This window comes from Mercenaria mercenaria, chromosome 15 (assembly GCF_021730395.1).
Source record: "Mercenaria mercenaria strain notata chromosome 15, MADL_Memer_1, whole genome shotgun sequence".
NCBI classification, from domain to species: Eukaryota; Metazoa; Mollusca; class Bivalvia; order Venerida; family Veneridae; genus Mercenaria; species Mercenaria mercenaria.
The window spans coordinates 73,714,930-73,733,307 of record NC_069375.1 but is presented as its reverse complement, the minus strand read 5'-3'; the positions used below and the strand labels follow the sequence as shown (position 1 = coordinate 73,733,307).

The 18,378-nt window shown below is 38.4% G+C and overlaps 1 long non-coding RNA gene across 1 annotated transcript in view; it reads left to right on the top strand.

Moving 5' to 3' along the window:
* Positions 1 to 304: 304 nt before the first annotated feature.
* Positions 305 to 18,378, top strand: part of LOC123558653 (uncharacterized) — a 40,167-nt gene continuing 22,093 nt past the window's right edge. The window contains exons 1-3 of the long non-coding RNA XR_006687762.2: positions 305 to 1,092; positions 7,378 to 7,552; positions 8,451 to 8,607. This is a non-coding gene — a long non-coding RNA (uncharacterized LOC123558653). The remainder of the gene's footprint in view (positions 1,093 to 7,377; positions 7,553 to 8,450; positions 8,608 to 18,378) is intronic.

The following is an 18,378-nucleotide window of genomic DNA, read 5'->3' as shown; positions in this document are numbered from 1 at the left end:
GGTGTGGTCACTTTTGCATGTACTGCATTGTGTAGTGGTACCTCAGCGATCAAATTTGGCACTGACTTGGACAATTTTTGTATAAGAAAAAACTTGAAAGATTTTTGTAGTAACTCTCATATAGTTTAATTAGCTATGATGCTTGTTACTCACTTTCCCTGCAATTCCTAGCTGTAAAATACTTGTTCCTGTTTTTCAATCATATATTGTATTTTAACATTTGTACACTATGTTGATAATGAAAATATGATCATATGTTGCAAACTGTTACACCATGGATTCCATAAAGTCATGAATGTTTGCCTTTCATATGTTCTATGTTAAATTTGTTACCACACGTTGGAATGTAAGTAAACCATTTCAGAGCACGATAAAATACACAGAATAACAACTGGAGATAATCTTGCGTCAGTTCGTGTAAGCACGTTATCTTATTTCAAAGCGTTTGCGGACTTGATCATTGTGGTCAAATCAACGCTAACTGAAGTAAAAACAGGAGGTACAGCCGGTGCATAATAAACTGAATCAAGTCCATTTTTCAAATAACAACTGTTGATTTCTCAGACTTCCAGTCATAAATTCAATCCTTCCCTGAGTAGAAAATAGTAATAACATTAAAAAAATACCATTATCATTATAAATAAAGGATCTGATAGAAAGTTATCCTATTTCAAAGCGTTTGCCGACTTGATAAATCATGATCAAATCAACAGATGCTTACTTCAACGAGATCTCATTCAGTTGCCACGTGATGTTGGCGAAATTTGCTCTATATAATTATGCCTTTCAAGTTGCAGACCTATTTATTTTTATAGCTCTTTGCCCATTTTGAGTGAAGTGAGTGATATAGGGTCATCGTGGCGCTTTAATTGATAGATGTCTCACTGTTTTATAAATTGTACAATGTTAAAGATACTCTCACACAAATAGAATTGTAATTCCAGTGGTATATTGTTCTCGATGATCTGACAGATCTCATTCATTTCTAGGAAGCCATGGTACAAATGGATGAATATGTAAACTTGCCAGCTCAGCGGCTAGCCCAACTGGTCAGAAAATATGTCCACCATTGTCGTATGTAGGAAATTGAAGGTAAGTGTAATCTTTTGTCAGTTATTTCGGTCGTGACATTACATTGCAAGTACAGTGAAGCCAGTCTTAGAGTCCACACTGGAAAAATGACATTTGGGGCTTTGATGGTAGGTGGTCTCTGAACATAGGTAGTGTGACAGTTTTTATGAGAGACCAAGTTTTTTAAAGTAAGTAGCAATGAATGTTTTAGGTCTGCATCCATATACATATACAGTTTGCCAGAGACTCAAACTAATAAAGGATAAGCATCACTGAGGATATAGCGTCGTACTTAAAATTGAATTCAGAAAGTTAGATGACCGGCTGCTTAATGTAGGTGGCAGTTGAGGCAGGCTAATTCTAATATTAAAACACTCTTATGCTAGAATGACATCACGTTAACGTCAATGTTTTTGTTGCGACCAAGAAAGAACACTTCTATATTTTATCCAGTGTTTGAGATTAAGGCCATATTAGAATCGACATAATTTATAGCCAAAGCGTGATTTAACACTATTTCAACACTCGGGTGGTAATACGTCATTCAAATAATTTCACTTGGGTTGCGCCCTCATGAAATTATTACGCCCAAGGTATAACCACCCATCGTAAATAGTGTTAAAGCACTCTTTTGCTATAAATTATTTCTTAATTCTACTGGTTAGGAAAATATTTAAGTATTTAAAAATTGTTCAGTTTTTCAATTGATTAATATATTTATACCATATATTTCTGTAATTTACACCCACCTACCACTAAACGCTCCTCCTATATTAAAAAAAAATCAAGTCATAAGTAAATACTATCATGATAGTGTTATAATTGTTAAAATTCATTCAACAGAATTTCAATTCCTAGTTTTTAATTACATAAATAATGTGAAAAAAAATTTTGACCTTGATAAAGGTTCCCCCACCACTTTTGCAACACTGAATGCCTCCCCCCCCAAGGACCTTAATAAGGGAATATATGGTACTTAATAGTATATATATATATATATATATGGTACTTTCATCAAATGTTTGATAGTTTTAAACCCCTGCCGTGGCGGAGGGATTATAGGAATGGTCTGCGTCCGTCCTTCCGTCCGTAACACTTTCGTGTCCGCTCCATATCTCCTAAACCCCTTGAAGGATTTTCATCAAACTTGGGTCAAATGATCACCTCATCAAAATGATTTGCAGAACCCATGAGTCAGCCTTGTCGGTTCAAGGTCAAGGTCACAACTCAAGGTCAAAGGTTTGAGCCTGCCATTTTGTGTCCACTCTATATCTCCTAAACCCCTTGAAGGAATTTTATAAAGCTTGGGTCAAATGATCACCTCACCAAGACGATGTGCAGAACCCATAAGTCAGCCATGCCAGCTCAAGGTCAAGGTCACAACTTAGGGTCAAAAGTTTGAGCCTTCCATTTTGTGTCCGCTCTATATCTCCTAAACCCGTTGAAGGATTTTCATCAAACTTGGGTCAAACGATCACCTCATCAAGGCGATGTGCAGAACTTATGAGTCAGCCATGTCAGCTCAAGGTCAAGGTCACAACTGAAGGTCAAATGTTTGAGCCTTCCATTTCGTGTCCGCTCTATATCTCCTTAACCCCTTGAAGGAATTTTATAAAACTTGGGTCAAATGATTACCTCATCAGAACGATGTGCAAAAATTATGAGTGAACCATGCCAGCTCAAGGTCAAGGTCACAACTAAGGGTTGAAGGTTTGAGCCTTCCATTTGGTGTCCACTCTGTATCTCCTAAACCCCTTGAAGGATTTTCATCAAACTTGGGTCAAATGATCACCTCATCAAGAACTCATGAGTCAGCCATGTCAACTCAAGGTCAAGGTCACAACTGAAGGTCAAAGGTTTCAGCTCTGTATCTCCTAAACCCCTTGAAGGATTTTGATGAAACTTGGGTCAAATGATCACCTCATCAAGACGTTGTGCAGAATGCATGAGTCAGCCATGTCAGTTCAAGGTCAAGGTCACAGCTAAAATCAAAGGTTTACCCTTTCACTATCCATAGCAGTGGCGGGGGATTTAGCTGTCTTTCAGACTGCCTTGTTTATATTAAAACAGGTCAAAATGCTGTGTTCAGAAAAGCCAAAGTTTGAAGGAAAATGTGTTCGAATAGATGGAAGCTTTACAAAACCAGGAAAATATTGTCCCCTTAAACCGTTGGCGATGGCCTACGTCCATCTGAGAAGACCTTAAATACTTAACAAGTAAAAGGATAAAAATCAACAGATTTATGGCTTGAAACAAATACACAAAATTATATAGATAGACAGTATAAGGAACGACGGTCTTGTGGTTAGAATGTTATTAATAACCATTAAGTAAAGATGTGCTGGGTTACAATCTTATTGGAACCGAGACCACATATCACATAGCGCCAGAGATGGATTTTCCAGATTAATATCTTTATGCCATATATTCTGTAATTTACACCCACCTACCACTAAACGCTCCTCCGGATTCATATTATAAACTTACAGCTTTCCTCACAATAAATAAAAATAAATAAGTTTAAGATTTAAGGAAATGATTTTAAAGTAAGAAAATGTGCAGATATATGAGTCATGGCCCATAAACTGTTACAAGAAATAGGTATGTCAGCAAAATTTGTTTTCTTAGTTTTTTTTAGCTCACCTGTCACAAAGTGACAAGGTGAGCTTTTGTGATCGCGCGGTGTCCGTCGTCCGTCCGTGCGTCCGTCCGTGCGTGCGTCCGTAAACTTTTGCTTGTGACCACTCTAGAGGTCACATTTTTCATGGGATCTTTATGAAAGTTGGTCAGAATGTTCATCTTGATGATATCTAGGTCAAGTTCGAAACTGGGTCACGTGCCTTCAAAAACTAGGTCAGTAGGTCTAAAAATAGAAAAACCTTGTGACCTCTCTAGAGGCCATATATTTCAAAAGATTTTCATGAAAATTGGTCAGAATGTTCACCTTGATGATATCTAGGTCAAGTTCGAAACTGGGTCATGTGCCGTCAAAAACTAGGTCAGTAGGTCTAAAAATAGAGAAACCTTGTGACCTCTCTAGAGGCCATATATTTCACAAGATCTTCATGAAAATTGGTCAGAACGTTCATCTTGATGATATCTAGGTCAAGTTCGAAACTGGGTCACGTGCCGTCAAAAACTAGGTCAGTAGGTCAAATAATAGAAAAACCTTGTGACCTCTTTAAAGGCCGTATTTTTCATGGGATCTGTATGAAAGTTGGTCTGAATGTTCATCTTGATGATATCTAGGTCAAGTTTTAAACTGGGTCACGTGCAGTCAAAAACTAGGTCAGTAGATCTAAAAATAGAAAAACCTTGTGACCTCTCTAGAGGCCATATATTTCATGAGATCTTCATGAAAATTGGTCAGAATGTTCACCTTGATGATATCTAGGTCAAGTTCGAAAGTGGGTCACGTGCCATCAAAAACTAGGTCAGTAGGTCAAATAATAGAAAAACCTTGTGACCTCTCTAGAGGCAATATTTTTCATGGGATCTGTATGAAAGTTGGTCTGAATGTTCATCTTGATGATAGCTAGGTCAAGTTCGAAACAGGGTCATGTGCGGTCAAAAACTAGGTCAGTAGGTCTAAAAATAGAAAAACCTTGTGACCTCTCTAGAGGCCATACTTGTGAATGGATCTCCATAAAAATTGGTCAGAATGTTCACCTTGATGATATCTAGGTCAAATTTGAAACTGGGTCACGTGCCTTAAAAAACTAGGTCAGTAGATCAAATAATAAAAAAACCTTGTGACCTCTCTAGAGGCCATATTTTTCATGGGATCTGTATGAAAGTTGGTCTGAATGTTCATCTTGATGTTATCTAGGTCAAGTTCGAAACAGGGTCATGTGCGGTCAAAAACTAGGTCAGTAGGTCTAAAAATAGAAAAACCTTGTGACCTCTCTAGAGGCCATACTTGTGAATGGATCTCCATAAAAATTGGTGAGAATGTTCACCTTGATAATATCTAGGTCAAGTTTGAAACTGGGTCACGTGCCTTAAAAAACTAGGCCAGTAGGTATAAAAATAGAAAAACCTTGTGACCTCTCTAGAGGCCATATTTTTCATGAGATCTTCATGAAAATTAGTGAGAATGTTCACATTGATGATATCTAGGTAAAATTCAAAACAGGGTCACCTACCTTCGAAAACTAGGTCAATAGGTCAAATAATAGAAAAACCTTGTGACCTCTCTAGAGACCATATTTTTCAATGGATCTTCTTGAAAATTGGTCAGAATTTTTATCTTGATAATATCTAGGTCAAGTTCAAAACTGGGTCATATGAGCTCAAAAACTAGGTCACTATTTCAAATAATAGAAAAAACGACATCATACTCAAAACTGGGTCATGTGGGAAGAGGTGAGCGATTCAGGACCATCTTGGTCCTCTTGTTTTAATAGGGAAGGTGTAAAATAAAATAAAACTTTGATTACTCAAAATCATAAGTAAGGAACCATATGTAAAATTGCCAAGGACCACATAAATTGCTTGAGTGCCACCGGACACTCGAGATACTGTAAAATCTGGTAAATAAGCGTATACGCTTATAATAATTTTAGTGACACTTTTATGTGCCTATTTTTGATATGCGCTTATACTTAAGCCAAAACTATGAGCTTATATTTGATATGCGCTTATAGTAAAGCCGTGTGCGCGTATTTTTGATACTAGTATTAGGAATATTGACAGTGCTTACCTTGGTTGAGAAAACAAAAGTAAAACATGGCCATGGACGTGCGCAGTGAACTATTTCCTTTTATTGCATACGCTTACAGTATTTATACATAATGGAAGCATAATGAACTGCATAATTTGCAAATAATGTTCAATCTCTCGGACCATTCAGTAATTGTTTAACACTTAGATTGTAGCATTTTATCCATATCCTTTTCATAGATTTAGAAAAGAATAACAATCTGTTATGACAATGCAAACAACTTTTCTGGTATTCAAACTTTTACTTCCATTTACTGAAAACATTTTCTATTAAAACAGCATGATTATCGTAAACAATTATCGTTTTATCAGACAATAGATGTTAAAATCTTTTAACACCCATCGGCTATTCAACAGGTAAGAACAATTGTCGCCTGTATATATGATAAACAATTATCACGATATAATACCGTTTATTACGTCATTTTGCTGCATCTGTTTTTTGTTTACCAGTAATCGGATATGCGCCTACTTTCGAGACAAAATTATGGTAAGGGCATGACATGTGCTTATTATCCCATACAGAATAACAGTAAGGCCGTATGCGCTTACTTTTGATATGCGCTTATATTCGAATATGCGCTTATTTACCAGACTCTACAGTAAACCTTGTGCTTGAGATAAACAAGGTGCTTGAGATAAACCAGGTGCTTGAGATCAACTGGATGTTTGAGATAAACCAGATGCTTGAGATAAACCAGATGCTTGAGATAAACCTGGTGTTCAAGATAAAGTGGGTGATCAAGATAAAACGGGTACTCGGGATAAATCAGGTGCTGAAGGTAAACAGGTACTAAAGATAAATGCCCAAAGAAAATGGGTGCTTGAGATAAACTTGGTGCTCCAGGTAAACTGGATGCTTGAGATAAAATGGGTGCTTGAGATAAATAGCATGCTCCAGATAAACAATGTGCTTGAGATAAACTGGATGCTCAGATAAACTGGATGCTCTAGATAAACTGGGTACTCAAGATAAAGTGGGTGCTCCAGGTAAACTGGATGCTTGAGATAAAATGGGTGCTTGAGATAAATGGCATGCACCAGATAAACAGGGTGCTTGAGATAAACCGAATGCTCAAGATAAACTGGATGCTCAGAAAAACCGGATGCTCCAGATAAACTGGGTACTCAAGATAAAGTGGGTGCTCCTGATAAACTAGGTGCACGAGAAAAACTGAGTGCTCCAGATATTGATGCTCATGTTTCACAATATGCTTTGAATTGTTTGATTGTTTTAGAACAGATAGATAAAATGTTTACAAAATCTAGGGATCAAGAGTGTCAAAAGGAATGTTATGTAGCATTTCAGTCTTTATTTTAATAAGTGTTGGAGGTGTCAAAGTCATTTCAGTAAGTGGCAGAGATGTCAGAATCAACAATAGTACAATTTTCTCTACTTTGTGCTGTTGTGGCCCATCACTATGTACATATGTTGGCTATTCATGTGCTTTTCTTCAAATGTATATCTACCAATATAAGTGGCAGAGGCGTCACAATCAAGACTAGTACAATTTTCTCTACTTTGTATCTACCAGTCTTGTTTTCCTAGACAAGTTTCAAAATAAATGTTTATTTCTTTCACAGAGAGCCAAAAGATGGACAGATAGGATGGATGAGATGGGTAAAGAGAGGTACAGACTGGCGTTGATGGAGACATTAGACAGTATTGAACAAGAGTCGGGGCTTTTACTCATCAAACCTATGTACTCGTACAGAGGAAAGTGTGTATATATAGGCAGGAGGTGGAGTGAATTGATAGGTATAGGTGAAATAATATTACGGATGAAATGAGCTAGCATGGCAAGAGTAGGCGTGGGGGGAAGGGATTTCGTGCAGCATTCAGCTGGCCAAAAAAAGGGAGATAAGGAAGGGAGGTTGTGTTTATTTTGATAAAAGAATGAATGAGAGAAGTACTGACTGACTGGGTGAAGATATGCGTAAACTTGCCTTAGAGCAAGAGTTTGAGTATTAGGGAGTCAAGAAGGTAGTGGTAGGGACGGGACAGGGGCTAAGAACATGAGTTACGTTGCCCAAGATTGAGACTCTGAGTTTTAAGAGAGGGAGTAGGGAGGGGCTGGCGGGGTTGAGACCATAAGCTAGGTGGCTATCAAATGACATTTTATGAGGGAGAATGTTAATAGAGGGAGGATGACATCATGGTGGGAAGTGGGGTTTGAGTTAATGAGTTAGTTATCCATAAAGAGAGATTGTATGAAGGGTGTGTTATTGTTAGGGAGGATCACTTAGTAGTAGGGTAGATATCTTGATTTGAGAAAAAATGGGTAAGCTGGCTAACTACAAAGATCCTGATCATTTAGGGGGGAGAAGTCAAGTGTTAGTAGAGGGGAGTGTTAAGGGGGTGATGATTCAGTTCATGAGCTAGATGGCTATAAACACAAATCGTGAGAGTTGAGAAAGTTAAGGGTTTGAAGTAGATAGGCTTTAACTGGAGTCGGAACTTCATTAAAGAACAGATATTTAGTTTTGTAGATTGAAATCTCACTAATAAGTTATTATGTTTGCTAGATACTATAAACGCTAGATTTTATAGATGTACATTAATGAGCACAAGTAGTGCTAAAAACATTGTGCTAAAAATTCTTTTATTTTTCTTAAAAAAATTTATTCGTGCATGTCATGTTTATTTTTTCTCTCAGAGAGTCAAAGGAACAACCGTACTCTGAGAAAGTAACGAGACCATTCCGGCCACACAGAACACTCACGCCCTTACGGGATAATAACAGTGCTCATGCCCCAGCCCCAACACCTGCATCCAGTGTCCGGCCTTGAAACTTTACTAGGAGAGACAAACAGGTATGATTTTTAGCTCACCTGTCACAAAGTGACAAGGTGAGCTTTTGTGATCGCACAGCGTCTGTCGTCCGTCCGTGCGTAAACTTTTGCTTGTGACCACTCTAGAGGTCACATTTTTCATGGGATCTTTATGAAAATTGGTCAGAATGTTCCCCTTGATGATGTCTAGGTCAAGTTCGAAACTGGGTCACGTGCGGTCAAAAACTAGGTCAGTAGGTCTAAAAATAGAAAAACCTTGTGACCTCTATAGAGGCCATATATTTCACAAGATCTTCATGAAAATTGGTCAGAATGTTCACCTTGATAATATGTAGGTCAAGTTCGAAACTGGGTCACGTGGCTTTAAAAACTAGGTCAGTAGGCCAAATAATAGAAAAACCTTGTGACCTCTCTAAAGGCCATATTTTTCATGGGATCTGTATGAAAGTTGGTCTGAATGTTCATCTTGATGATATCTAGGTCAAGTTCGAAACTGGGTCACGTGCGCTCAAAAACTAGGTCAGTAGGTCTAAAAATAGAAAAACCTTGTGACCTCTCTAGAGGCCATACTTATGAATGGATCTTCATAAAAATTGGTCAGAATGTTCACCTTGAAGATATCTAGGTCAGGTTCGAAACTGGGTCATGTGCAATCAAAAACTAGGTCAGTAGGTCTAAAAATAGAAAAACCTTATGACCTCTCTAGAGACCATATATTTCATGAGATCTTCATGAAAATTGGTCAGAATGTTCACCTTGATGATATCTAGGTCAAGTTTGAAAGTGGGTCACGTGCCATCAAAAACTAGGTCAGTAAGTTAAATTATAGAAAAACCTTGTGACCTCTCTAGAGGCCATGTTTTTCATGGGATCTGTATGAAAGTTGGTCTGAATGTTCATCTTGATGATATCTAGGTCAAGTTCGAAACAGGGTCATGTGCGGTCAAAAACTAGGTCAGTAGGTCTAAAAATAGAAAAACCTTGTGACCTCTCTAGTGGCCATTCTTGTGAATGGATCTCCATAAAAATTGGTCAGAATGTTCATCTTGATGATATCTAGGTCAAGTTCGAAAGTGGGTCACGTGCCATCAAAAAATAGGTCAGTAAGTCAAATAATGAAAAAACGTTGTGACCTCTCTAGAGGCCATATTTTTCATGGGATCTGTATGAAAGTTGGTCTGAATGTTTATCTTGATGATATATAGGTCAGATTTGAAACTGGGTCAACTGTGATCAAAAACTAGGTCGGTAGGTCTTAAAATAGAAAAACCTTGTGACCTCTCTAGAGGCCATACCCTTGAATGGATCTTCATGAAAATTGGTCAGAATGTTCACCTTGATGATATCTAGGTCAAATTTGAAACTGGGTCACGTGCCTTAAAAAACTAGGTCAGTAGGTCAAATAATAAAAAAACCTTGTGACCTCTCTAGAGGCCATACTTTTCATGGGATCTGTATGAAAATTGGTCAGAATGTTCACCTTTATGATATCTAGGTCAATTTGAAACTGGGTCACGTGCCTTAAAAAACTAGGTCAGTAGGTCAAATAATAAAAAAACCTTGTGACCTCTCTAGAGGCCATATTTATGTCTCCCCCAGGAGACATATTGTTTTTGCCCTGTCCATCCGTCCGTCCGTACGTCACACTTCATTTCCGAGCAATAACTGGAGAACCATTTGACCTAGAACCTTCAAACTTCATAGGGTTGTAGGGCTGCTGGAGTAGACGACCCCTATTGTTTTTGGGGTCACTCCGTCAAAGGTCAAGGTCACAGGGGCCTGAACATTGAAAACCATTTCCGATCAATAACTAGAGAACCACTTGACCCAGAATGTTGAAACTTCATAGGATGATTTGTCATGAAGAGTAGATGACCCCTATTGATTTTGGGGTCACTCCGTCAAAGGTCAAGGTCACAGGGGCCTGAACATTGAAAACCATTTCCGATCAATAACTAGAGAACCACTTGACCCAGAATGTTGAATCTTCATAGGATGATTGGTCATGAAGAGTAGATGACCCCTATTGATTTTGGGGTCACTCCGTCAAAGGTCAAGGTCACAGGGACCTGAACATTGAAAACCATTTCCGATCAATAACTAGAGAACCACTTGACCCAGAATGTTGAAACTTCATAGGATGATTGGTCATGAAGAGTAGATGACCCCTATTGATTTTGGGGTCACTCCGTCAAAGGTCAAGGTCACAGGGACCTGAACATTGAAAACCATTTCCGATCAATAACTAGAGAACCACTTGACCCAGAATGTTGAAACTTCATAGGATGATTGGTCATAAAGAGTAATTGACCCCTATTGATTTTGGGGTCACTCCATCAAAGGTGAAGGTCACAGGGGCCTGAACATGGAAAACCATTTCCGATCAATAACTAGAGAACCACTTGACCCAGAATGTTGAAACTTCATAGGATGATTGTACATGCAAAGTAGATGACCCCTATCGATTTTGGGGTCACTCCATTAAAGGTCAAGGTCACAGGGGCCTGAACATTGAAAACCATTTCCGGTCAATAACTTGAGAACCACTTGACCCAGAATGTTGAAACTTAATAGGATGATTGGTCATGCAGAGTAGATGACCCCTAACGATTATGGGGTCACTCTGTGAAAGGTCAAGGTCACAGGGGCCCGAACATTGAAAACCATTTCCGGTCAGTAACTTGAGAACCACTTGACCCAGAATGATGAAACTTCATAGGATGATTGGTCATGCAGAGTAGATGACCCCTAACGATTTTAGGGTCACTCTGTTAAAGGTCAAGGCCACAGGGGCCTGAACATGGAAAACCATTTCCAATCAATAACTTGAGAAGCTCTCGACCCAGAATGTTGAAACTTCATAGGATGATTGTTCATGCAGAGTAAATGACCCCTATTGTTTTTGGGGCCACTCCGTTAAAGGTCAAGGTCACAGGGGCCTGAACATTGATAACCAGTTCTGATCAATAACTTGAGAACCACTTGACCCAGAATGTTGAAACTTCATAGGATGATTGAACATGCAGAGTAGATGACCCCTATTGATTTTGGGGTCAGTCTGTTAAAGGTCAAGGTCACAGTGGCCTGTTCATGTAAAATCATTTTTTTGGAAATAACTTGAGAACCACTTGACCTACAATGTTGAAACTTAATAGGATAATTGGACATGCAGAGTAGATGACCCCTATTTATTTTGAGGTCACTTGATCAAAGGTCAAGGTCACAGGAGCCTGAACAGTGACTGGAGAACCACTAGGCCAAGAGATGACTGGACATGCCAAGTAGATGATCCCTATTGCAGCCAACCAGCAGTGTCTCTTTGATTTTTGTTCCTGACCCCTATTGACTTCTTGCCTATAGGACTTTGTATTGGGGGAGACATGCGCTTTTTTACAAAAGCATTTTCTAGTTTTCATGGGATCTGTATGAAAGATGGTCTGAATGTTTATCTTGATGATATATAGGTCAGATTTGAAACTGGGTCAACTGTGATCAAAAACTAGGTCGGTAGGTCTTAAAATAGAAAAACCTTGTGACCTCTCTAGAGGCCATACCCTTGAATGGATCTTCATGAAAATTGGTCAGAATGTTCACCTTGATGATATCTAGGTCAAATTTGAAACTGGGTCACGTGCCTTAAAAAACTAGGTCAGTAGGTTAAATAATAAAAAAAACCTTGTGACCTCTCTAGAGGCCATACTTTTCATGGGATCTGTATGAAAGTTGGTCTGAATGTTCATCTTAATGATATGTAGGTCAGGTTTGAAACTGGGTCAACTGCGGTTAAAAAACTAGGTCATTAGGTCTAAAATTAGAAAAATCTTTTGACCTCTCTATAGGCCATATTTTTCAATGGATCTTCATGAAAATTGATCTGAATGTTTACCTTGATGATATCTAGGTCAGTTTCGAAACTTGGTCATGTGCGGTCAAAAACTAGGCCAGTAGGTATAAAAATAGAAAAACCTTGTGACCTCTCTAGAGGCCATATTTTTCATGAGATCTTCATGAAAATTAGTGAGAATGTTCACCTTGATGATATCTAGGTTAAGTTCAAAACAGGGTCACATACCTTTGAAAACTAGGTCAATAGGTCAAATAATAGAAAAACCTTGTGACCTCTCTAGAGACCATATTTTTCAATAGATCTTCATGAAAATTGGTCAGAAATTTTATCTTGATAATATCTAGGTCAAGTTGAAAACTGGGTCACATGAGCTCAAAAACTGGGTCACTATGTCAAATAATAGAAAAAAACAACGTTATACTCAAAACTGGGTCATGTGGGAACAGGTGAGCGATTCAGGACCATCATGGTCCTCTTGTTTGTAGAACTGTCTCCCCTGACAAATATTTATAAGAGTAGTGCCTCTTTATGTTAGGTTGGTATGCTAATATAAATGCCCCAACCACAAGGCAAACCATTTTAGCTCACCTGTCACGTAGTGACAGGGTGAGCTTTTGTGATCACCCTTAGTAACGAGACCACTCCGGCCACACAAAACACTCTCGCCCTTACGGGATAATAACAGTGCTCATGCCCCAGCCCCAACACCTGCATCCAATGTCCGGCTTTGAAACTTTACTAGGAGAGACAAACAGTTATGATTTTTAGCTCACATGTCACAAAGTGACAGTGTGAGCTTTTGTGATCGTGCAGCGTCCGTCGTGCGTCCGTCCGTGCGTAAACTTTTGCTTGTGACCTCTCTAGAGGTCACATTTTTCATGGGATCTTTATGAAAGTTGGTCAGAATGTTCATCTTGATGATATCTAGGTCAAGTTCGAAACTTGGTCACGTGCGGTCAAAAACTAGGTCAGTAGGTCTAAAAATAGAAAAACCTTGTGACCTCTCTAGAGGCCACATTTTTCACAAGATCTTCATGAAAATTGGTCAGAATGTTCATCTTAATGATATCTAGGTCAAGTTCGAAACTGGGTCACGTGCCTTCAAAAACTAGGTCAGTAGATCAAATAATAGAAAAACTTTGTGACCTCTCTAGAGGCCATATTTTTCATGGGATCTGTATGAAAGTTGGTCTGAATGTTTATCTTGATGATATCTAGTTCATTCGAAACTGGGTCAGCTGCGGTTAAAAACTAGGTCATTTGGTCTAAAAATAGAAAAACCTTGTGACCTCTCTAGAGGTCATACTTTTGAATGGATCTTCATGAAAATTGGTCAGAATGTTCACCTTGATGATATCTAGGTCAAGTTTGAAACTGGGTCACGTGCCATCAATAACTAGGTCAGTAGGTCAGATAATAAAAAAACCTTGTGACCTCTCTAGAAGCCATATTTTTCATGGGAACTGTAAGAAGATTGGTCTGAATGTTCACCTTGATGATATCTAGGCCAAGTTCGAAACTGGGTCAACTGTGGTTAAAAACTAGGTCAGTAGGTCTAAAAATAGAAAAACCTTGTGACCTCTCTAGAGGCCATATTTTTCCCAAGATCTTCATGAAAATTGGTCAGAATGTTCACCTTGATGATATCTAGGTCAAGTTTGAAACTGGGTCATGTGCCATCAAAAACAAGGTCAGTAGGTCAAATAATAGAAAAACCTTGTGACCTCTCTAGAGGCCATATTTTTCATGGGATCTGTATAAAAGTTGGTCTGAATGTTCATCTTGATGATATCTAGATCAGTTTCGAATCTGGGTGAGCTGCGGTCAAAAACTAGGTCATTAGGTCTAAAAATAGAAAAAGTTTGTGACCTCTCTAGAGGCCATACTTTTGAATGGATCTTCATGAAAATTGGTCAGGATGTTCATCTTGATGATATTTAGGTCAAGTTTGAAACTGGGTCAAGTGCCATCAATAACTAGGTCAGTAGGTGAAATAATGAAAAAACCTTGTGACCTCTCTAGAGGCCATATTTTTCATGGGATCGGTATGAAAGTTGGTCTGAATGTTCATCTTGATGATATCTAGGTCAGGTTCAAAACTGGGTCACATGAGCTCAAAAACTAGGTCACTATGTCAAATAATAGAAAAAAAACGACGTCATACTCAGTTCAAAACTGGGTCATGTTGGGCCAGGTGAGCGATTCAGGACCATCATGGTCCTCTTGTTTGTAGAACTGTCTCCCCTGACAAATATTTATAAGAGTAGTGCCTCTTTATGTTAGGTTGGTATGCTGGTATAAATGCCCCAACCACAAGGCTAACCATTTTAGCTCACCTGTCACGTAGTGACAGGGTGAGCTTTTGTGATCACCCGTCATCCATCCACAATTTCTTGTCTGCACAATAGTGGTTTCATTTATGATTTTATTTTAACCAAACTTGCACACAACTTGTATCACCATAAGATCTTGGTTCCTTTCTTGAACTGGCCAGAGCCTATTATCGGTTCCAGAGTTATGGCCCCTGAAAGGGCCAAAATTAGCTATTTTGACCTTGTCTGCACAATAGCAGCTTTATTTATGATTTGATTTTTACCAAACTTGCACACAACTTGTATCACGATAAGATCTTGGTTCCTTTCTTGAACTTGCCAGATTCCATTATAGGTTGCAGAGTTATGGCCCCTGAAAGGGCCGAAATTAGCTATTTTCGCCTTGTCTGCACAATAGCAGCTTCATTTATGATTTAAAAGTTAATCAAACTTGCACAAAACTTGTGTCACCATAAGATCTCGGTTCCTTTCTTGAACCGGCCAGATCCCATAATGGATTTCAGAGTTATGGCCCCTGAAAGGGCCAAAATTAGCTTTTTTGACCTTGTCTGCGCAATAGCAGCTTCATTTATGATTTGATTTTGACCAAACTTGCACACAACTTGTATCACCACAAGATCTTGGTTCCTTTCTTGAACTTGCCAGATTCCATTATAGGTTCCAGAGTTATGGCCCCTGATAGGGCCAGAATTAGCTATTTTGACCTTGTCTGCACAATAGCAGCTTCATCTATGATTTGAATTTAATCAAACTTGCACAAAAACTTGTGTCACCATAAGATCTTGGTTCCTTTCTTGAACTGGCCAGATCCCATAATGGGTTCCAGAGTTATGGCCCCTTTATATTACTATAAATAGCTTATTTAGTAACTTTTTTTATTATTGGCCGTAGGGAAAAATCGAGACCACTTTCCTGTGGTACAACATGGATGGTACCTCCAATTTATAGGTGTATTTTGACATATCTGTACCTTTAGGAAAATTTCAACTATATTTTCTCATGATTCTTTTGATTGATATTGATTATGATTTTTAGCTCACCTGTCACATAGTGACAAGGTGAGCTTTTGTGATCACCCTTCGTCCGGCGTCCGTCGTCCGTCGTCAGTCCGTCCGTGCGTCAACAATTTCGTGTCTGCACGATAGTGGTTTCATTTATGATTTTATTTTAACCAAACTTGCACACAACTTGTATCACCATGAGATCTTGGTTCCTTTCTTGAACTGGCCAGATCCCATTATGGGTTCCAGAGTTATGGCCCCTGAAAGGGCCAAAATTAGCTATTTTGACCTTGTCTGCACAATAGCAGCTTCATTTATGATTTGAATTTAATCAAACTTACACAAAACTTGTGTCACCATAAGATCTTGGTTCCATTCTTGAACCAGCAAGATCACATTATGGGTTCCAGAGTTATGGCCCCTGAAAGGGCCAAAATTAGCTATTTTGACCTTGTCTGCACAATAGCAGCTTCATTTATGATTTGATTTTAACCAAACTTGCACACAGCTTGTATCACTATAAGATCTTGATTCCTTTCTTGAACTGGCAAGATTCCTTCATGGGTTCCAGAGTTATGGCCCCTGAAAGGGCCAGAATTAGCTATTTTGACCTTGTCTGCACAATAGCAGCTTCATTTATGATTTGAATTTAATCAAACTTGCACAAAACTTGTGTCACCATAAGATCTCGGTTCCTTTCTTGAACCGGCCAGATCCCATAATGGGTTTCAGAGTTATGGCCCCTGAAAGGGCCAAAATTAGCTATTTTGACCTTGTCTGCACAACAGCAGCTTCATTTATGATTTGATTTTAACCAAACTTGCACACAACTTGTATCACCACAAGATCTTGCTTACTTTCTTAAACTGGCCAGATTCCATCATGGGTTCCGGAGTTATGGCCCCTGAAAGGTCTAAAATTGGTTGTTTTGGCTTTTGCAGCCATATAGAGACTTCATTTATGGTTTTATTTTGATACAAACGTCCAAAATGTCTTCAACAACAATAAATCTTGGATTCCATGACAAATCAGATCCAATCGTAGGTTCCAGAGTTATTTTATATCTGATTACCTCCCCTGATTGTAATCAAAATGGATTTATATCAGTAAGTACTTATAGGACGTATTTGAAATTTCATTATTGTTATTAGTTGGAGTGAGACAATCAGAGTAGATAACTATGGACTGATTTTATGTCAAATTACCTCCCTTTATTTCAAATTAAAATGGGTATATCTCTATAATTAATGAAGATACTGATCTGAAATTTCATTTATGTCAACAGATTTATTTGGCAGATCTTTGTTTTGTTCACTTACAATATATATTTTTTTTAATTACTTCCCTTTTTCGTTACTATAAATAGCTTATTTTTAGTAACTTTTTTATTATTGGCCGTAGGGAAAAACCGAGACCACTTTTCAGTGGTACAACATGGATGGTACCTCCAATTTTTAGGTGTATTTTGACACATCTATACCTTGTAAGAATTTTTTCTTTCTTTTTGTTTAAATTCTTCCCTTTGTTGTTCCTGTCCTTTGGATTTAGATATTTTTTCTGAGGACCTTCTTGTCCTCAAGTGCAATGATAACAGGTGAGCGATATAGGGCCATCATGGCCCTCTTGTTTGACCTTCTTGTCCTTAAGTGCAATGATGACAGGTGAGCGATATAGGGCCATTATGGCCCTCTTGTTTAATAAAGTCACTGCTTATTTCGATCAGTATACCATTTATACCCCAATAAAATCACTGTTTAAGTAACGAGGTAAGAAGAATATGTGTAATTATCTCCCCTTACAAATAAAAAGAGTAGTGTCCCTTTATGTTAGGTCGGTATGCTGGTATAAATGCCCCAACAACAAGTCTAACAAGGATGAGTAACCAGGTAAGAAGAACCTCTAGAGGTATCTCCCCTAGCAAAAATTATATATAAAGGACCATGAAATTTTGATAAATTATCTCGTATAAATGAGCTATTAAAAGGAACTGAATTTTAACATCTAACAAGGATGAGTAACTGGGTAAGAAGAACATGTATAATTATCTCCTCTAGCAACCATTTTGTAAAAAGAACCATGAAATTTTGAGAAAAAATCATATCCTTATGACTGACGGCACATTTTTATGCAATCTCACTAGGAATTGGGTTAAGGCTTCCCGGAAGAAAAGAAAATGAAAGTAAACAGGCTAAACGTAAAAATGAAAGCCCCATTTGCATTGATCTGTTGTCAGGGGTCACGTCTAAATGCATGCTTGTGGACACCTCTTTTTAGCTCACCTGTCACATAGTGACAAGGTGAGCTTTTGTGATCACCCTTCGTCCGTCGTTCGTCGGTGCGTGCGTCCGTCTGTGCGTGCGTCCGTCCGTCAACAATTTCTTGTCTGCACGATAGTGGTTTCATTCATGATTTTATTTTAACCAAACTTGCACACAACTTGTATCACCATAAGATCTCGGTTCCTTTCTTGAACTGGTCAGATCCCATTATGGGTTCCAGAGTTATGGCCCCTGAAAGGGCCAAAATCAGCGATTTTGACCTTGTCTGCACAATAGCAGCTTTATTTATGATTTGATTTTTACCAAACTGGCACACAATTTGTATCACCATA